This window comes from Pecten maximus, chromosome 19, assembly GCF_902652985.1.
Source record: "Pecten maximus chromosome 19, xPecMax1.1, whole genome shotgun sequence".
NCBI classification, from domain to species: Eukaryota; Metazoa; Mollusca; class Bivalvia; order Pectinida; family Pectinidae; genus Pecten; species Pecten maximus.
The window spans coordinates 4,050,336-4,073,663 of record NC_047033.1 but is presented as its reverse complement, the minus strand read 5'-3'; the positions used below and the strand labels follow the sequence as shown (position 1 = coordinate 4,073,663).

General features: G+C 36.2%; 1 pseudogene; it reads left to right on the top strand.

Annotated features, from left to right (window-relative positions):
• Positions 1–23,328, top strand: part of LOC117317343 — a 92,240-nt pseudogene that overhangs the window by 7,625 nt on the left and 61,287 nt on the right.

Sequence of the window (23,328 nt, the reverse complement as noted above, 5' to 3'; positions counted from 1 at the left end):
AACCAAAATCAGGTGTTCATTATGGTAACAATTAACAAGACCACATTTTCATAAATGTTCCTTGATATAAGGAAATTCTTTTACATGAAATTCTCCATTGGAAAGCATTATTGATTGAAGGTAAAATTCTTAGTTATGAAAATTTCCTTTAATTCTGAAAGATTTTCCTATGAAAAATTTTAAGTAAGGGGTTTTTCTTACCTTAAAAGTTGATGAAACTTGTGAGAGCCCAGAGTGTGTCGCCCATCAAAAAAGTATCTGATACGTACATTTTTGATAAGGGATACAAATATATGATATTACACTGTTCCATTTCTTAATTATCAGTTGTATCTGCTTACGAAAATAATCCTGTAATAAGCGCAGGGGGTCAACTTATGAACTTTGACTGTAATACTCAAATCATTTTCTTAGCATTTCAAGATTAAATGTAGAATATTTCAATCACCATAAAAAGTAAGCAATACAGGCCTGTTTGACCTCTTGTTTAGTTCAAATGTTTAATCCAATTTCTCCCAATTGGTTTTATGGTGGAGTTGAAATATTTCTTATGTTTACAAAAAATAATTATAAATATCTTATAAAATTATGTCATGAAAACACAAATTAAAAAAGGTAGGTCACTCTAATCCATCATCGTTATAGCATTAGGCGTTGTGAGCTAGCATAAAAAAGACAACAGCTCAGTGGTTCTACAAATAATAAAAGTCATGTAAGAATGCGTAGTTCGATTAATGTGTGACAGATAGATTTATGTACTTGACGTGTGTGTGACATTTTAAAGAACAACTGTATAGCGAGATTTACGATGACTAGACATGCGTTAGATTTATAATTCTGTAAAATTACGTAGTAAATATATGTTTAATCAAGTTTTTGTGTGGTTATTGTAATTACTGATTTACGTGTAATTGTCGTGTATACATTGATATATTGATGGATCACAGTTCAGAGAATAACATGTATTTCGTTATACAGGGAAGGTGTTTAGTTGACGGGGTTTATCGCCCCATGAACAACCAGGGTGATTTTGAGGTGGCGTTTTATTGTAGTAGTTGGTGACTACATCACTGAACAACATACGAGAGGCCCTTCACTTAATTTGCCTTTCAGAGCAATTAGGGTAAAGTGTCTTGCCTTACCCAGGGACACAACCACGACAGCTAGCACAGACTGACTTGTTTCTCAGCTTCCTGAGAAACATGAACTGACATGAGTATAGGCCATCGAACCACGCACCTCGGATCTTCACCTGAGGTTACGTGGCTGGGGGACTGACCAACTTCCCTTTTACAGGGAAGAAACTTATACATCACAGACCAAACGGGCTTCACTTGAGGAAGTACTGTATCTGTGGCAAGGTTAGCGAAAGAATTGTAGTGTTTCTTGTCCGGTAATACCTGGTAATTGTCTGGTAATAAGTCAGTACCTGACAATCATCCCATTTCTGGTAATAAACCAATGTCCATGCATGACAGTAAGTGCATGGCAATAAGCCCATATCTGGTAATAAGCCCATGTCAAGCATTAAACAAATGTCTAGTAATAAGCCTGTGTCTGGGAATAATTCCATGCCTGACAATAAGCCCATGCCTGACAATAAGCCCATATCTGGTAATAAGCCCATGACAAGCAATAAACCAATGTCTAGTAATAATTAAGCCTGTGCCTGGCAATAAGTACATGTCTGACAAAAAGCCCATGCCTGGTAATAAGCCCATACCTGGTAATAAGCCCATACCTGGCAATAAGCCTGTGTCTGGCAATAAGTCCATGTCTGGTAATAAGTCCATACCTGGTAATAAGCACATACCTGGCAATAAGTCCATGCCTGGTAATAAGTCCATCAATTTCTAATAGTTCAGTAAAAATATTCACAAATGTTATTGTCCCACATCATCCCACCCTTTATCTAATACATTGAAACAAAAGTTAATGGTTTTAGCTTATTGGGTTGAAATATCACAATGTCCCAACTTTGGTAGCAGGTGAGCTGGTAGGTAGAAATGTCATACATATGTATGTATATCTGTATTAACCTGTCTCACCTTGATTGATGCTGAACCACAGGTAGTTAAAACAGTTTCCTGTTATTACATACAACTTTAAATAAATACTCTTGTATCTCATATCTAATACACTATGTTATTCTGTAGATGGCCAGCCTCATTAGCATATTACATGTAGGCTATTTTAAAAGTGTGCGTTTTGAATAAGCATTGCAAGCTTAATTCAGGAGCAATCAATTTCTATAGCATAAAGCCCAGTGTTTAACAGGATATGATATACTCGTACGATTATTTCTAGAGAAAAAGTTTTCAATTAAAACGGTGCAGACCTACGCTGGATAACAATCGTCACAGATATCCCCACTGTATCTGCATGTTATATGTTATTTTCAGGGTTTTTAGTGTTGGTTCAGAAAGTACAACCTAGCTAGTACAATATGTTTCAACATCTGTGGACTTCGTTCAGAATATGAAATGTCACCTGATTAATTATACATTAAAAAATTACTGTATGATTTATAGTGGTTGTATTACTACATGTAGTTTGTAGTTCTGTGTATGTTAAAGATGACAACATTACAAATTTAATGATATATTATCAGCAAGATGTTTACGTTTGGGATCATACCTTGACAAAAGACCCAGTTAGTGTTAAAAGTTAACAACAATTTAAATACATATTTTGCACATTCCAGATTTGACTAGGAACAAATTTTTCATTATTGAAAATATCAAAATTTAAGAATATTTACCGGGGCGGCTTGAATGAATGTATAGAGGCCCATTGTATCTAGAGAAAAAATGAGAAATTTAATCGCTACAAGATTTCAAGAAATACAATAGGGAGTTAAAAGTGTGTGCTCATTAGATTCTGTACTTACTTTTGAAGAAACTTGATCCATTTCATCTCCGTCAAGTCCAGGTAAGCAGATTCTTTAATAGAGGTTAATTGGGAAACGTTTAAAATTTTGAATTAACCCAGATCTCTTTGACTGATATCTTGAAATATCACCAGGAATTTCTTTGTAACTTGAGAAATGATTTTAGATATATGCTGGAGTTTATTATTAAACTTTATTTGTATGAATTAAATGTTGGATCAGGAATGAGCTGTGCTGTCAATGTTGTGATCGTGGACTAAGCACTTTACCCTAATTTCTCTGGATGGCATGCAAAGGGCCTCCAGAGTGCAAGCAGTTATGTGTTTCTAAGCTCAGAATACTGTCTGTCCTGTACTGCTGTGGTTGTGTCTTTGAACAAGAAACTTTACTCTAATTTCTCGGGATATCATGCAATGGGTCTTCTATATATTACTGAATGAGGTGTCCACCAGCTACTACAAGGAACTCCCTGCCCCTGCCTCAAAATGATCCTGACTGTCTAGCTTAGGTGTAGGTGTGTTAGAGAGGGAGGTGAGGGAGTCAGCTGACTTGTGACAAACCTAACAAAAAGCCACCTATGGGGAGGGGGGGGGGGGGGGGGGGTCATTAAGTATATTCCTTTTCTATTTGTCTGTACAACAAAATGTTAAACTTAATTGTCCTTTCATCTTATTAGAGAAGTCCAAGATATCAAAGTAAAACTTGAGCTGGAGCTTGAACTTGCCTGTCAGTATTGACACAATTATCAATTAGTTTGAAGACCTCAAGAATGAAGAAACTAGCTAGGACACACAAGGATGAATGAAGGCCAAATTTCAAACCTATTTCAACCCAAACTCCAACCCTACTGGATATAACAACTTAATTCGCATAAATCACCTTCATATGGAAAAACATAATGATCTGCGGTGATTTACAACACTTTTCTGGTTCTATTTTCTGCGTGACCACCCAATACTAGTGTTGATGGTCATACACAAACTCAAGCAGAATTCCTACGTTTTATATTTCATGAACCACATCACATACTGCGCTGCACCCTGGAAGGACCCGCCTGTCACGACTAAATATAATGTAACCGAGTTTACACTCATAGACCACCAACCGCTTATCAAGACCAAACTTTCTGTTGTTTGTTAATATGATGTAACAGCTTTCATTGAACTGTAAATATTTATGGCAGCATTATATTCCCCTCCTCTGTTGTGAAATTTATGACAAAGTCAGCATTTTGTGTGGCGACTTTCTTTCAGGTGTAGTATTGGTAGGGTACACGCAATCGCAGGGCCATTTAAATTGAAAAGTATCATTATCAAAAAATACAGTTAAGAATTATAATTAAATTTAGAATTATGAAACACAATGGTATGTTTGTATTTTTTATCATGTTGGTTTTTTTTTCAGGCAATATTCACACTTCAATGATACAGAGTTGAACTTCATAGTTATTTGATTTTGACGAGAAATATTGTAAATACAGGATATTTTCTCTTAAAATTAAAGATTTGATTATATGTATCAAAATAATTATAGATAAGCAGCGTGCTTTGACTTGGTTGTGTTGTCAATACATATTTCTATCTTCTACAGGATTACCATGAAGGAGAATAAAGGATTCGTGGTAGATGTTTACGATGGACGGAGTTGGCCAGTGGTAAGTCGCTTTATTTTTCAATTTTGTCTATCACCAAACAGCTACAAACTTGTCCAGTAACACAATCATGAAAGAGTTGTCTCCCTTCTAACTCTCCAGTCACTAAAACACGCTATTCCAACAAGAAGTGTTTAACTTTTCCATTCCTTGAATTAAATGATAATAATTGTATCTAGACATTAAAAAAGATGAGATGAAATCTTGAACTACAACACAGTTATCAATTACATGACAAGAACTATTCCAACTTAATAAGGTCATAGATTTTGTCAATGAGCAAGTAAATATGGGAAATGGGCGAGTACTTGCCCATCGTACAAATTTTTCTGTAATCTACACGTTTCCTTTAAATATTTTAGGAATACACTGTACTTCAAATTCAGTAAAATTGGGCAATTATTTCAAGTTTGGAAATTGTATTAATTGCTTGGATTGTCATACTATTATAGCTAGGCTACAGATTTTCTGATGAAATTATGAGTCCATCTTTAGTATCAAACGAATCTGATTGTATTTCTTACTTATTTTCTCATAATACAGTTAACATTTCAACTAATTAGCTCAGAAGTAAGGTAATTTGATCAGATGTATACTAATTAGCTCAGATGTATGCTAATTAGCTGGATATACGACACTATTTGATGCGGGTTCTGCATTCCTATTTGGAAACACAAGAAGTATAATATCTCACTAATTGAATTTGTAGCTCATCTGATTGCCTTAATATACAGCCACAGAGAGAACATTAGTTAGAGAAGTGCTGATGTGTGTTATAATGGTTCCCGGTGATGTTGTAGACAACTTAAGTGGTTGGATCGAGATAGTTTGTTACATACATGTATGTAGAGAATTGAGTTAGGGTGCAAGCAGTTTATTGACACCCAGACTGGAAATATCAAGGAAATAAAAACAGCTCCCAATTATTATAACCGTATTTATCCACAAATAAGTTTCTGCTCACAAGTAAGCCTCCAATTTTTGCTGAATCATCAGTTTCAGAAAAAAAAGTCCAAAGTGGTTTACAAATGAGCCCTCTCAAAACTTAAATTCTAAACTTTTACACTAGGGGAGGGGGCTTGTTTGAGGATAAATATGGTGTTGAACTTTTACACTAGAGGAGGGAACTTATTTGAGGATAAATATGATATTGAACTTTTACACTAGAGGAGGGGCTTATTTGAGGATAAATATGGTGTTGGAACTTTACACTAAAGGAGGAGGCTTATTTGAAGATAAATATGGTATTGAACTTTTACACTCGGGGAGGGGAATTATTTGAGGATAGATACAGTACTAAACTTTTACGTTAATGGAAAGGGCTTATTTGCAGATAAATATGGCACTAAACTTTTACACTAGGGGATGAGGCTTATTTGAGGATAAATACAATACTAAACTTTTACACTAGGGGATGAGGCTTATTTGAGGACAAATACAGTACTAAACTTTTGCACTAATGGAGGGGGCTTATTTGAGGATAAATACAGTACTAAACTTATACACTAATGGAGGGGGCTTATTTGAGGATAAATACAGTACTAAACTTTTACACTAGTGGAGGGGGATTATTTGTGGATAAATACAGTACTAAACTTTTACACTAGGGGAGGGGCCTTATTTGAGGATAAATACAGTACTAAACTTTTACACTAGGGGAGGGGCCTTATTTGAGGATAAATACAGTACTAAACTTATACACTAGGGGAGGGGCTTATTTGAGGATGAATACAGTACTAGACATTTACACTAGGGGAGGGGCCTTATTTGAGGATAAATACAGTACTAAACTTTAACACTAGGGGAGGAGGCTTATTTGAGGATAAATACAGTACTAAACTTTTACACACAGGGAGGGGGCTTATTTAAACTTATACACTATGGGAGGGGGCTTATTTGAGGATAAATATGGTACTAGACTTTTACACTAGGGGATGTGGCTTATTTGAGGATAAATACAGTACTAAACTTATACACTAGGGGAGGAGGCTTATTTGAGGATAATTATGGCACTGAACTTTTACACGAGGGGAGGGGGCTTATTTGAGGATAAATACAGTACTGAACGTTTACACGAGGGGAGGGGGCTTATTTGAGGATAAATACAGTACTAAACTTTTACACTAGGGGAGGGGGCTTCTTTGAGGATAAATACAGTACTAAACCTGAGGATAAATATGTTTGTTTAGTCATATGTTAGGATACACTCAGATTATTGGTTTCATCAAACCTAATGTAGAAAATTTGCTGTTATAAATATATGTACTTTCCAAGGAAATTAATTTCAGTACAATAGACATTTCAATTAAGGAATAGCTCTACTGTATTTCGAAATGTATGGCAATTGCCAAAAATTGAGCCTCAGAGGTGACACAAAGACTTCAATAAATTGTCTTTTGTAATATCTATACCGACATTGATGAAATTTAATTGAAAAGGAAAGAAAATGTTTAGGCTAGATTTAATTTCAGTTGTTCCCAGTTTTGTTGTTTAAATTAATTCAAATCTTCATGTGACAATTTTCTTATTTATGGTGAAATGTTTTTGCTAAAATAAAGGATTCTTCTTTTTGAACATTTAACATTACATAATTCTAGATAAGATGATATTATTAAGATTTTTGATACCATTACTATTATATACTAAATTCCATCAAAAACATCGTACACACTATCTACCAGTCTCTCCATTCATCGGGAGAGAGAATTAAGCCAACTACTAAAACAATTTCATTATGGTATGGCTTTAATAATTTGGTCTAAAAAAACTTAACAAGAGTCACGTTTCAAATATTGTTGGACATTTGTTGATGAATACATGAAAGTGAAGACGATTTTTATAATGACCACAATGGCAGTGTTTAACATGGCACTGTACCCTGTACATTCAATAACCGATTCATAAACCTAACAGATGTTAATGATTCCAAAGTTATGAAGGGCTATAACATTTGAGAAGTTGATTCAATATGAACAACTTCATACCCTACAAATGACACATATTAAACTTCAAAACCTTTGGTTAAAAATCTGATACTTATAGTTGACGTCATAAAAAACTGATAAAAGATGTTCAAATATTCCAAGTCATAAAGGGCCATCTTTATATTTTGCTGCCTTCTGTCCATAAATGACCGCTATGTCTCAATTGAACCTCTAGATACAAAGCCCAATACCCTAAATTTGCAATTAACTCCTGAAAATTTCCTTTCCAATTCTTAAGTTTTCTTCCAAAAATGCGGCAAATATGCCCCCATCCCAAATCAGTGAGAGAAAGCCTGAAATATGATCTGAATAGCTGGGTAGATATAATGTAATATTGGAATGGGTGGGGGTTTGGGGGTTAGAAGGGGGTAGAGGCCGATTAACTGACCGAACGTGGATAAAACATGGTACACATTCCACCTACTTCATGTGGTTTAAGCACTCATCTATAACGAATTCATGAAATAAGAAGGTCGCTTGGTCCAAGTGGTACTAAATTATTAGAAAATGTCTGCTTCCTGAAGAGAAAACCATTTTAGGGTACAACAAACAACCTTACAGGGTATTAAGTGTCATATAAAGGGGGCCATCTGAGTCTTCAATAGTCCACAGGAATTGTCCAAGTACCACTTCACTGGTGTAGTCTTACAGCCAGTCTCGCTACTAAACATGGTAATATGTCTCAAGACAGGTAGATTCTGTCATCAACAGGTAATATTTTATCATCCTAGGAATGTAATAAATAAAGTACAGGTACATTGTGTTAAAACAGGTTGAAAATTATCAGCATTATAGAAGAATCCCAAGTGGGTTTTTTGTGATGTCTGACCTCTACAGAGTGAATTGTACATATCAAGTGGTAGAGTAAATCGAGGAGTTTATCAGTTTATCAGACAGGTATTTAAATTGATAGTGTTGGGTATTGCTTGTAAACTTGTATGGCAATAAACCAGGTAATTAACTGTATGACATGATAACTATCATCATAACAGATTTAATTTCCATATCAGGGGAGATAACTGTGTAAAAGGGCCATATCAGGGGAGATAACTGTGTAAAAGGACCATATCAGGGGAGATAACTGTGTTAAAGGACCATATCAGGGGAGATAACTGTGTAAAAGGACATATCAGGGGAGATAACTGTGTAAAAGGAAGAGGTAATAAAAGATGCCCATGCTATTGCTTGAAATAGTGACCTGTAGCTGTATAAACAGATGCTCTACCACAAGGAAATTCCCATCAACCTCAGTGTACAATGTGCATGTACTGGTCACGGCACCAAATCTGTTACAGGAATTTAGATTAATGAAAATTATTCCCACTCGCACTATATATATGTTTTGAATTGGCTATAGCTATCTTTGTTCTATAAACAGACGTTCTACCACTAGGCTAAAGGGAAAGTCACTCAAGCATGAGCTCACTAGATTGTTGTCACTCTATAAATAGATATCCCACAAGTTGGCAAAAGGGAAATCCTTAAGTTTACTTTTATTACTTAGGATATATTTTACTTATTCTGAAAATATCAATGAGTCATATCTGCTATGCTGGTGACATTTTGATATATTGCTAAGTCTTACCAAACTTGTATTACTTGGGATATATTTTACTTATTCTGAAAATATCAGTGAGTCATATCTGCTATGCTGGTGACATTTTGATATTGCTAAGTCTCACCAAACTTGTATTACTTGGGATATATTTTACTTATTCTCACAATATTACATTAGGCTCTGATCAATGTTGACATAATTCCTAACGTAACCTAACATGGTGTCTAAAATCTTTTCTTACAAATTGGTAAACACATTTTCATTACGAGAGCTGTGCTGTTTCTCTGAAGGTACCCATGCATTTAACAGTTCAAATTTCCTGTAAGGCAGAAGAGATATATTTAATATACAAGCATTACACATACCTTAGTTGAAAAATACATAAAAAAAATCATCTCAGATTAAATTTTTAAATGGGCACTCACCATTATGGAACGTTTCCAAATTACAGCATCAACATGGATATCCTGGCATTTAAATGTGCAAATTAAATTCCAATACCTTTCAAATGCTATTTACTCTGCACTTACATTAACGGAATAAAAAAAATCTTTGGTTATATTTACTGTATAGGGTGCAGATCAATTTAAAAACCATAAAATCTTTGAATTACTTAACTCTTATCGTTACATTTTTACTCCTGATTTATGTTAATCATATTGAAATGTATATAGGGGAGGTTGACAATTATAGTCATGCAATAATCTAGTAATATTTTGTCTGTTTAAGTAAAATGAGTATCCTGGTATGATAAAAAAGGTTATGTTATTGATTTTGTTAACTTCATCTTGACTCTAGCATTTTTCAAATGAATTATGTTGCCAGAGTATCGTGAATATAAAATTTACTTTCCTGTGTCGTTAAAGGGACAATACTTTTGATGACTACGCCCTCACACTTATCTGACCTATTTACAGGTATTTCAGTTTAGAATTGTAATTTGATCGATTCAGGTATCCGTATTGTCACATTATATTCTAAAACAGGATTATTTTGACAACATTCTCCTGCACACAGGGCGATTGTCGGGGAACACAAGTTAAACTTTTCACGACCGTCCTTCTAAATCTGTGACAAATCTTAAAGACATTCATTCATCACCTGTAGACAATAATCGTTTATTTCTATCTTTCCTTTTGTACCTGAGAGGTGTGGTTTACCTTTCCTATTAGGGAAGACTTACCTGTTCACCCCGTCGGGCTCTTTGGTTCCAAAACATTCTTCTGTAACAGAAATTGTAAATATTTTGATTTTGAAATAGGCCCCTTCTGTGACAACACCCTGTGGTTATAGACTCAATATATCTAGCTATATAGCAGCATTGGTATCTGTTGTGTACGTAGGAAACGTTAACTTGAGCTGAAGAATTTTTCTGAAATTTTCATGAAGAAATCTGAAACTGAGCAGGACAAAAGACAAGGATTATGAAAGATAACATTTGTTATGAATCATGCTATTGAGGTACCTACAGAACATTGCATACAATTCAAGCGACAGTTATAAGGTTTCTACCTTATACATATGTAGCACTGGTAAATGATTGGTTGAGCTAAGGCTAGTAAGCCAGAGGTCCCAGGTTCGATCCCTGGCGGGGCAGTGATTTAAATTTATGAACATGTGTACATGCCTGCAAATGAGCCATTTACCCATGTAAAATGCAGTTCAGTAAAATAGACCCTGGAATCTGAAGGGAAAATATTTTTGGTGAATCACGCTATTGAGTTACAGGATATCAATTTAAAGACAGTCATATATAATGACAACACTTCACTTGCAAAGTCATCAGTTATACCATATTTATCGGGCAATAATAAGCCCATGCCTGGTAATAAGCCCACCTGTTTCTATTTCACTTCAGTCAAAAGGACAAGACAATAAAATGCTGCATTCTGAAAGATAACATTTGTTACGAATCACACTATCGAGTTACCTGTATATGATCTAGAATTCAAGGACAGTTAGAAAGACAACACTTAAAAGTAATTAGCTATACTGTATTCCTCCAGCAATTATAGCCCTGCATGCCTGGTAATAAGCCCACCTGATTATATTGCAGTTCAGTAAACTGCTGATAATTATTGTTTTATTGTTCAGTAACAAGTCACATCTTTAGTTTCTCCAATGTTGATGTGTTTGGCACATAGGGATAATGACAGGATATCGGGTAATCACTTTTGAGCTACAAGGTATGTCAATTTCTACTTGGCTCTAGCTAGCTTCCTCATAATTTCTACCCAGTTAGCTATAACCGACGCAGCTACGGTACATTGTAGATTAATTATGATTAGAAATATTCGTTTTTAATTAAATTTTATTCATAATATCATAGTACCTTACAATTTTGTAATATCTGTTCCCTTTTAAAGATCTGTGTTAACTCCAGGGTAGAAAAATATTCAATTACTATGTCAAATATTGAGCTAGGTGCATCATATTACTTGCATGTTAACTCATATATAACCTGTTTGGTTCCTCGTATTACCTGTCTTTAAGCTAATATTACCAGCGTTGAAGAGCTTGAAATTTCCATTCATGTAAAAGAGCTAAAAATTCTCCGACAGAATAATTACATTTAATTATTTGATTTTTTTTTACTCTTTGAAAAAAACTGCTTAGGCATGAAAATGAATGTTCGCTTGACTGAACAGAAAGGGCAGTGAATTGTTTTTTAAGCCGCTAGGTTTATTGCGGCTCGTATATGTCAATCATTGGCCTGGGAAAGACCTTGCTGTAGTTGAAGACCAAGCCAACTACATCTTAAAGTGTTAAATCTATTACTTTTTGTTATTTTCTTTTTCAATATCTGAATAACCATTTCTTATTTAAGAGTTTTTTTCTTGGGCTGCACACCAAAAATATTCCTTATACACTAATACTGAAGGTAGCTGTCATTTGTCAAACGTATTAATTGATTAGTAAAATTCCAGTGTAAGATATTTTTCCGAAACAGACTATACTCAGGTGAAAAAATTGCGGCACATTCAGGTGTAATAGAGGAGGTTGTCATTTACAACAATGACTGGGTGGCTTGTCATATAAGCCCACGATTTGGTATTAGTCGAGGTCAGACACTAGTTCAACACACCGATGTGATGGTTTCCGATACTAAAACTGTAGTATTCTTGACAGTGTAACTTGGTAGGGATGTCAGACAAAGTGAAAACTACACGCTTGTTTTACAGCTCAAAATTGACGTGATTCTGTCCTCTTTTTTTGTGATAACAAGTGCCTAAGTGTTTATATTTACCTAACGAGATTAGGATTTTCACCTGGCATTTCTGTTGTTGTTGATCATTTACCTGGAGGGATAGTTTGCAGATCGTCTTTATCAGGAGCAAGGATTTAAAGGTAAATTATTAGCACCTGAACAATGGGCAGCATTGATTACGATTTATTACCTGTGATGACACAGGTAGGAGAGAAAGGTAAGGTGTAGGTGCTAAAAGGCTTTATAACACAAAGACAGAAACAGTCTGGAAAACGGATGGTATTATCACAGCTACAGGTAACACTTAACTGATTTATTATTGTCATATAATTCACAGAGTTCGTATCAATCAAGTATTTGCTTTATAAGACCGATCATATTCAAACTTTCATGAAAACAAATGTCACAGAGGTCATGATCAATTATATTTAGGTCTATGCCTCTGCTTGGGATCGAACCTGAAACCATTGGTTTCTGATACTAAACCTGTAAATGCAATTGATCGAGCTAAAGAGAACCTCTCTCTAACCAAGCAGTATTATATTGCGGCTACAATTTTCAAAAGTTACACAAATGATATTCATAAAATTACAGGTAACATATATACAATATCTTATCATTGTATGTTTATCACTTATGTCATTTGTTTTATAGATTTTCTGACAATGCAGAGGTTCAACTTTGAGTCATTTGATACTTGGATAATACTATTATGTAATATTCATTTATCAAACTAGAAAAACGACATGTTGAATTTCAGCAATTAATAAAAATACATTTTAGACCTTTTTTTTTAATATTTTAAAATATATATATCAATATATATCTCTATTATATATAAACCTATGTATATTTAGAAGACTACACAGCCTAACTAGGATATAGTCACATATTGAAATGACCATGCATGTAAATCTTTCTATGACCTAGATCAATTGTCCAGGTATGGAACCTAATTTACATAATGTATTTAAAAAAAATCCTTTTAAACACCAGTTTCTGCCATGGTAAAAAGAATTCAACTCAAATTGGGAATGTCTTTGTCATGAACATATTAAATGCCAATTATCGGTGCGGTGATCCCTCGTTAGATTGTGATTATAGGTTGGATGGGAATGCACCAATGCACCTGTCACATGTATTAAGAGCACCTGTATTTGAAAAAAACAAAATAAATAAATACTGAAAGTCTGAATTTTATAGATACATGTACCACCAAAGTTTTATAACTGAATCACATACCTTATGATAAGATTCAAAATTCCATTAACGTTTTTTTTTCTCAGATTTCTGTTGATAAAATTTATGTCAAACTTATTCACAGGTGTGGGAACAAACTTCATGTCAGTTCCATCATATATACAGCATAGTGGGGACATTTTAACGGAGATTTAATTTGGAGGTTTGGCAGATCAATGTCTAAATTGCCAAAATTTCTAATTTCGATGATCTGTCACTATGAATTAAGAAGACACCAACAATTACATTGTCAACCGTTTGCTGATAATTAGATAGGATCCTCAGACCACGGCCATTAGAGCACTGTATGGTTATAAGTAACAGATGTCATAATTTAATTCTCTCCTGGATCTCTGGATATAACCACTATGGACTGGAATGTAAATTTATATGTTGATATCTACTTTATCTGGTGCCAGTTTCATCAAAATTCCTTAACTTAAAATTTCCTGTAGGAAAGCATTATAGAATTTAAGGAAGGTTCTTTAACTAAAATTTTTTCCTTAAATTCTGTAAGGCTTCCCATTGGAAACCTTTAAAGTTAGGGAATATTGAAGATTTATAGGTAGCAATGTAACAGATTTCTTAATTTTGTGTTGCTTCCACCAAGTCTACATGGCTCTCACTTAAGAAAAAAAAAAAAAAAGGGAAGGGGCCGTGGTGGCCGAGTGGTTAAGTTGTCCCGACACTTTAAGCCCTCCACCTCTGGGTTGCGAGTTTGAAACCTATGTGGGGCAGTTGCCAGGTACTGGCCGTAGGTCAGTGGTTTTTCTCCGGGTACTCCGCTTTCCTCCACCTCCAAAACCTGGCACGTACTTAAATAAAATGACCCTGGCTGTTTATAGGAAGTTAAACAAAAACAAACCCAAACTTAAAAAGGGATCTCTGACTTTCTGCCACTGTCATACCTGATATGTCTTTTCCATAGTCATTATAGATGCATTTTACCTTGATAAGATCCTGACTTATTTAGGCATCAACGTCTGACTCTATACATAGACAGAGGTACAAATTTCCTTTTCTAAGAAGATTCCACCCCAGTAACTTCACAATGACCTAGTTTTATTCAGTAAGTTTTTACAGACATATGACTTTCAAAACAAGCTTTGTCTGTAAAGCAGATGTTTTCCGGGTTGTAATGTATCATATGTAGGAGACAGTTGTTTTAGATGTTTAACTTAAATCTATACAGTATTGTTTATGACCCAATACATCCTCAGATACAGCTGTCAAGCTCACAGGGACTTGTACAAATTCTCAACCCTCAGTCCAGTATACATATGCCACAATCAACCTTATAAGGGCACCTGCCCCTATAAGCGCAATCTATTTTTTAATCTTTTTTTAATCTTTTTTTTGGGGGAGGGGGGGGGGGGGGGGGGGGGGGGGGAGATGATTGGTGCACTAATTGAAACATATAAAAGGTTCCTTATCTCACTGATCTACCAATATAATCTTTAGTCTTTAAACAAAAGACTCTGGATTGTTTTAAATGAACGTGTTGTTGGGAACATAAATATGTCCCTGTGGTAATGCTCATTTGATCAATCTGTCTTTCCTTGACATAGACTTGCTTAAGTTCTGAATTTTTCCTATATTTTCAACAAGTTGTGAAGTGTAGTTAATCATTAATTAACCCAGTGGGCCAATACTTATACTAATTAAGGGCTGGGATTATTACCGTACAACATAGCATTTCAGCTGAACTGTAATTGACATTGATGGGCATATCATCAGGCATGGGCTTATTGGAGGATGTAGGTACTGTATCATTTATTTGTGGTTCCATATGGACAAGGTTTAGGCTGACTTCCTCATTCTGTGCCTTTCCACTGCTCATTCAGTTTAAGTAATTATACATAATACTATGTATCTTGGCTTGCAAGGGGCTTGTGTGATGTACCAATCTATCTATTGACTTAGGAACATTTTTACATTAAGAACTATTATATTACAGTTTGGTTTGTTTGGTTTGTTTTTGTTTAACGTCCTATTAACAGCCAGGGTCATTTAAGGACGTGCCAGGTTTTGGAGGTGGAGGAAAGCCGGAGTACCCGGAGAAAAACCACCGACCTACGGTCAGTACCTGGCAACTGCCCCATGTAGGTTTCGAACGCGCAACCCAGAGGTGGAGGGCTAGTGTTAAAGTGTCGGGACACCTTAACCACTCGGGCACCACGGCCCCCCATTATATTACAGACTGTTTCAAATCAACTGCAGTCTTTCTAACTAGTGGACTAAATCAATATATTGAGGTACTAGTCCCAGTTGACCAACTCTAGTGGCTGATCACAAGTCTAGGGGCTGATCACAAGTCTAGGGGCTGATCACAACTGTAGGGGCTGATCACAACTCTAGGGGCTGATCACAACTGTAGGGGCTGATCACAACTCTAGGGGCTGATCACAAGTCTAGGGGCTGATCACAACTATAGGGGCTGATCACAAGTCTAGGGGCTGATCATAAGTCAAGGGGCTGTTCACAAGTCTAGGCAACCAGAGGATCGAACCCCCACTCACCCACCGATGTAAAAAAGATACAGGAGGTCACCTATCAAACCATGTAGGGTTTCTCTACCATCCCATGAGGCCACAAGTTTTCTTAATATAAGTTGATATAACTTGTTTTCCAATCATTGTACAGTTTATAAATCCAGGCTTACAGGAGCTTAAGGCCAGGTGGGAATGGTAATACACACTATGGGTCATTTAATCATTATGTCTGTGGTCAGTCTTCATGTCCCAGGTGTAAAGACTGGCTATAATTGATTATATATAGGGAATGACCACTGGTCAGTTAGGATTAATTATGTAAACCGAGTGATTAATTATATATGCTGTCTCCCATACTGGTCAGCTTTGATCCTGTAGTCATTAATAAGTTGGGGATAGTTGTGTGTAATATATCAAGGATGTACATTACACATACGAAGTGTCAATTACGTACCTTGCTGTATAACATTTATCCAAAAATAGGTCCCTGTCCAAAAATATGTCACCGTCCACAAATAAGTCCCTAAATAAGTCCCTGTCCACAAATAAGTCCCTGTCCACAAATAAGTCCCTGTCCACAAATAAGCCCCCATCCACAAATAAGTCCCTGTCCACAAATAAGCCCCATCCACAAATAAGTCCCTGTCCACAAATAAGCCCCCATCCACAAATAAGCCCCTGTACACAAATAAGTCCCTCTCCACAAATAAGTCCCTGTCCACAAATAAGTCCCTGCCCACAAATAAGTCCCTGTCCACAAATAAGTCCCTGCCCACAACTAAGTCCCTGTCCACAAATAAGCCCCTGTTTTAGGCCAAGGTCATTTGATCTAATGGCATTGGTCGGGATAAGGTCAAGGTCAAATGTAAAAGAGATTCTGTCCATTATTGATTATGAAAAGTGAGTATTATAAAGGGTTGTCAGTTGGAGCAAACAAATGGTGAGGAAACATGACATATGGTTTAGTTTTGATCTGCTGATGTTAAGTTTTCATACTTGTTAATCTCTTTAAAACAGATTGATTTTCTATGTCTTAAGTCTTGTTTGGATCATTCCTTTACACCAGACAAGGCCTTAGAATTTGTCTAAATCAATATGGTTAAAAAAAATGTGAAATATCTGTAACAAAAAGAATTTCGAAATCCATAGCATTTGTTGCGAGAAAGAAATCCACATGAGTGTTAGAAAGATAAAGATAGCTTGTGTAAACTCCACACAGCTTAATAATGGCTCCAACAAGTACTGTTTCCTTAACATTGGAAACTTGAGAGTCTTTCAAATCAATCAACATTATATAAAAAAAAGCAAGCATGATAACATGGAGTTATATTTGAATATTCTGTAGATATTTTTGTCTAGAATATTGATTTAGAATTTGATTTTGTTTCTTTGTGCGACTGTTTATCTTTGTCTCTGTACAACCTACCCTATACAAACATTGACAGTTTGCTTTGAGTCATCTAAGTGTCATACAACTTACAACAAAGACTTAAAATATTTCTCAGATAAGGTTATCAGTCAAACAAAGAGCTAATATAGCCTAAATGTTTGTACGTGTGTCCAACTCCTAAAGATTTAACAGCATTACGAGTGTTGATTGTTTTTTTTATTATTTATTACATGGTAATGAATACTTTGTAATACTGTGAAACTACAGTGTATTATAATTACCAGTTACCTGTATTAATTACCCTCCGATATCGTCACGGTTCCTCAGACACTTTGCCAGCTAGAATCTTTATCTGATGTAAATAATTCATTGTCGGATAATAACAGATATAGTAGGCTATAGGTTGTTTCAAAAATGTCTTTCATAATGAGATCATTGTCAGATAATAATAGGTTAGCAGGCTATAGGTTGTTTCAAAAATGTCTTTCATAATGAGATCAGGGATATTCATTAAGGATTTTTCATAAAAATACATAATTGCACAAAAGATTAGCAAACGTATCATTATTGCACAAAAATCTGCAAACTCACATAAGATTGTACAGGATACATGTATACAGCATTAACATGCTTTGCCATTTTTAGACAGGCCATAATTCTAGACAGGATACAAGTTTCTGATTAAAAATTAAGCCTACTGGTATATTTTATGATTTTCCTGTCATACATGTATTTGACAGTGCCATTAAGTAAATATTTGTTAGGAACATGCCCTGTCTGTCTCCCTCTGTCCTCTAACACTGTTATTGTAGCCCTGTTCTGATGATTTACATGTTCTTCATTGACAGGTGACATGTATCACGACCTTTGACCCCTAACTGATAAAGATTTGTTAGCATAATAATAAAACTTGATCAGATTTGAAACAATTCAGTACATTCTTTAATTAAGAATTCTTTTCTCAGAAATATTGAAATATTTTAGTAACTCAATTTTTTAAAATTATATTATGATTTAAATATATACACATAACAAAGATAATCTATAAGTATACATACTAAGATGAAGATGAATCCTCCACAAAACTAAAAAATAAATGTTGTTTGGACCGAATTTGATCAGCATCCCATTATTTGGTTAGCTGTATCACATTGTGTTTGCCTTCTTTGATAACACAAATTCTGGAAAAAATAATATCAATAATTAATCTGCAAAACTTAATTTAAAAAGAAATGCAAATAATATTGTTTTCATCCATTTATCTAAGGGCATAGGTTGTTAAGGCCAATGCTATGTGATAAGGAGCTGAAATAGAAAAATCAGTATTGTGGAGTGTATAATGAAACATCTAAGATAATAAATGTATGCATGCAATATAATTCAGTTTTTTGACCAAGCCCAGAAATGAAAAAAAAATCTAAATGTTATTGAATTTATACTAAACGTATATATCACAGTTAATTAACAAATAAACATTTGCTTTGTACAGAAAAATATCAACAGCTTAAGGTTTAAATGTGTGGGTGACTCTAAGAGGCGATAGGTCATGATCATTGTCCTGATATATATTACCTACATTATGCTGTTTTATATTATTGAATAAAAAAAAGGAAGCCATGTTTCTCATTTAGAATTTTAAAAATAAAATGTACTTCTAAATTAGGTCTCTTTGTCCCCATAAGAAATAGTGATACAATGCATGTGTTTGTGGAATTTTATGAATTTTATTTAATGATTAATTTACTATTATCAAGTCTTTATTCATCCAATGAATTTTGAACCTGAGAAATGAATACCTGTTTTTAATGAGAATGTAAATACCTGTTTTTAATGAGAATATAAATACCTGGTTTGAACTTTTACTGTTTGTGTTGGTGTGTTTCAAAACATTTTTTTATGCATGAAAGCTGTAGTAGAACATCACACCCTGTAATAAGCCTGTAATAAGGTTTTAGAAGATTGGCCTAGAACAGATTCTTGCTTTGGAATAACATAACAAAGCATAAATTTCCCTGTAATTCAATCCTCTAATCACCTGCCCCATTTTCCAAGAGTCCAGAAGTCACTGGATTAAATTATTGTTGAATTACAGTGAGGGATTTACATTTAAATGTCCATTGATATTAAAAAGATTAAATGATTTTAAAAGATTAAATTTAAACTGATATTTAGATTGTTATGCAGGAGGTAGAGGATCTGGCTCCAATGTGTCATGAAACTTAATCTTCACCCTTCTGAATGTTTCTCAGGTGTAAAGATTGTATATTTCAGGGTTCGTATCTAGTCTATACAATATTCCATGCAGCTTAAGATGTAATCAAGAATATTCGGCTGTTTCATTTCCTGACTTCTCAGAGGCTTTATATAAGAAAAATGTATGCTTGTATCCTTAAAATTGTCTTAAGGTATAGAGATGTCCATCAGTTTGCTTTAGTATGAAAAAGTACAAGGTATACTCATTCTGTCACTGACAGAAGATGGAAGACATTACTATATATACATTACTGTCCCATGGTTCTCGGTACAAAATCTGACATTGTAGGAAATTATACACTTCGTATAATTCTTTCACAGAATATTTTGCAGACAGAGGCATATAAAGCATCATAAAATATCATAAATAAAGAAAAAGTCTGTTCAAGTAACCTAGGTGGTTTAGGCCTTCACAACTCTTGAGTTTTCTATACCTTTCTGAGGACTGAAGTGTTTCAGCATCAAAGATATAACAAACAGCTGTTGAAGAAGCCTGTTCATATACAGGTAACTCTTTGTTTAGTTGTTTGAAGTCTATCTGAATGCTTGTCATCTTTGAAGTTTTATTAAAGTCTTTTTTCAGGCGACCTGTTAGACACCGTCGCCTACTAAAACTCAAATCGCTGAATTAATATCTAACTTTCACTGTGATGCATCAAAAATTTTAGATTTTATTATTTTCTAATTTGTTTACCTTCAGATTAAAACTGTTTTAGAAAATGTAAATACACAGTACATATATGGAATATTTTGAAATATAACCTGCTATCTATTTCTTACATTGGCCATACAATGATGTTAGGTATTCACCAGACTAGACAGCTTCTCCATGATAATAAATAGATTTATGTGTTCTGATAAACCAAGGTTGTGTAAAGGATTGCTCAGCTGAATTCTAATGCTAGATTATTATCCTCTAGTTTGAAACTTAGGCTAGAATTACCGTAGAGACCAAAATGATAAAGCCCATGCCATTTCATTTATAATTTTGATATTCTAGAGACAGGGGGCTTGTTTGGCCTTGACACAATTCCATATGTTAACAATATGGCTTCAGACTCTGGACACCACAGAATTAGTTGTGGAAGGTTGTCAGATAGAGCAGGCTGTCCAAAAATACAGATTGTCAGATAGAGTAGGCTGTCAGATAGAGCAGGCTGTCAGATAGAGTAGGCTGTCAGATAGAGTAGGCTGTCAGATAGAGTAGGCTGTCAGATAGAGTAGGCTGTCAGATAGAGTAGGCTGTCAGATAGAGCAGGCTGTCAGATAGAGTAGGCTGTCAGATAGAGTAGGCTGTCAGATAGAGCAGGCTGTCAGATAGAGCAGGCTGTCAGATAGAGTAGGCTGTCAGATAGAGTAGGCTGTCAGGTAGAGCAGGCTGTCAGATAGAGCAGGCTGTCAGATAGAGCAGGTTGTCAGATAGAGTAGGCTGTCAGATAGAGCAGGCTGTCAGATAGAGTAGGCTGTCAGATAGAGCAGGCTGTCAGATAGAGCAGGTTGTCAGATAGAGTAGGCTGTCAGATAGAGCAGGCTGTCAGATAGAGTAGGCTGTCAGATAGAGTAGGCTGTCAGATAGAGTAGGCTGTCAGATAGAGTAGGCTGTCAGATAGAGCAGGCTGTCAGATAGAGTAGGCTGTCAGATAGAGCAGGCTGTCAGATAGAGTAGGCTGTCAGATAGAGTAGGCTGTCAGATAGAGCAGGCTGTCAGATAGAGTAGGCTGTCAGATAGAGCAGGCTGTCAGATAGAGCAGGCTGTCAGATAGAGTAGGCTGTCAGATAGAGCAGGCTGTCAGATAGAGCAGGCTGTCAGATAGAGCAGGCTGTCAGATAGAGTAGGCTGTCAGATAGAGCAGGCTGTCAGATAGAGCAGGCTGTCCAAAAATACAGATTGTCAGATAGAGTAGGCTGTCAGATAGAGTAGGCTGTCAGATAGAGCAGGCTGTCAGATACAGCAGGCTGTCAGATAGAGTAGGCTGTCCAAAAATACAGATTGTCAGATAGAGCAGGCTGTCAGATAGAGCAGGCTGTCAGATAGAGCAGGCTGTCCAAAAATACAGATTGTCAGATAGAGCAGGCTGTCAGATAGAGTAGGCTGTCAGATAGAGCAGGCTGTCAGATAGAGTAGGCTGTCAGATAGAGCAGGCTGTCAGATAGAGTAGGCTGTCAGATAGAGTAGGCTGTCAGATAGAGTAGGCTGTCAGATAGAGTAGGCTGTCAGATAGAGTAGGCTGTCCAAAAATACAGATTGTCAGATAGAGTAGGCTGTCGGATAGAGTAGGCTGTCAGATAGAGCAGGCTGTCAGATACAGCAGGCTGTCAGATAGAGTAGGCTGTCAGATAGAGCAGGCTGTCAGATAGAGCAGGCTGTCAAATAGAGCAGGCTGTCAGATAGAGTAGGCTGTCAGATAGAGCAGGCTGTCAGATAGAGCAGGCTGTCAGATAGAGCAGGCTGTCAGATAGAGCAGGCTGTCAGATAGAGCAGGTTGTCAGATAGAGCAGGCTGTCAGATAGAGTAGGCTGTCAAATAGAGGAGGCTGTCAGATAGAGTAGGCTGTCAAATAGAGTAGGCTGTCAGATAGAGCAGGCTGTCAGATAGAGTAGGCTGTCAGATAGAGCAGGCTGTCAGATAGAGCAGGTTGTCAGATAGAGTAGGCTGTCAGATAGAGCAGGCTGTCAGATAGAGCAGGTTGTCAGATAGAGTAGGCTGTCAGATAGAGTAGGCTGTCAGATAGAGCAGGCTGTCAGATAGAGCAGGCTGTCAGATAGAGCAGGTTGTCAGATAGAGCAGGCTGTCCAAAAATACAGATTGTCAGATAGAGCAGGCTGTCAGATAAAGCAGGCTGTCCAAAAATACAGATTGTCAGATAGAGCAGGCTGTCAGATAGAGCAGGCTGTCAGATAGAGTAGGCTGTCAGATAGAGTAGGCTGTCAGATAGAGTAGGCTGTCAGATAGAGCAGGCTGTCAGATAGAGCAGGCTGTCCAAAAATACAGATTGTCAGATAGGGTAGGCTGTCCAAAAATACTGAGATTGTCAGATAGAGTAGGCTGTCAGATAGAGTAGGCTGTCAGATAGAGCAGGCTGTCAGATAGAGCAGGCTGTCAGATAGAGCAGGCTGTCAGATAGAGCAGGCTGTCAGATAGAGCAGGCTGTCAAATAGAGTAGGCTGTCAGATAGAGTAGGCTGTCAGATAGAGCAGGCTGTCAGATAGAGTAGGCTGTCAGATAGAGCAGGCTGTCAGATAGAGTAGGCTGTCAGATAGAGCAGGCTGTCAGATAGAGTAGGCTGTCAGATAGAGCAGGCTGTCAGATAGAGTAGGCTGTCAGATAGAGCAGGCTGTCAGATAGAGCAGGCTGTCAGATAGAGCAGGCCTTCCAAAAATACAGATTGTCAGATAGAGTAGGCTGTCAGATAGAGTAGGCTGTCAGATAGAGTAGGCTGTCAGATAGAGTAGGCTGTCAGATAGAGTAGGCTGTCAGATAGAGTAGGCTGTCAGATAGAGCAGGCTGTCAGATAGAGTAGGCTGTCAGATAGAGCAGGCTGTCAGATAGAGCAGGCTGTCAGATAGAGTAGGCTGTCAGATAGAGCAGGCTGTCAGATAGAGTAGGCTGTCAGATAGAGCAGGCTGTCAGATAGAGCAGGCCTTCCAAAAATACAGATTGTC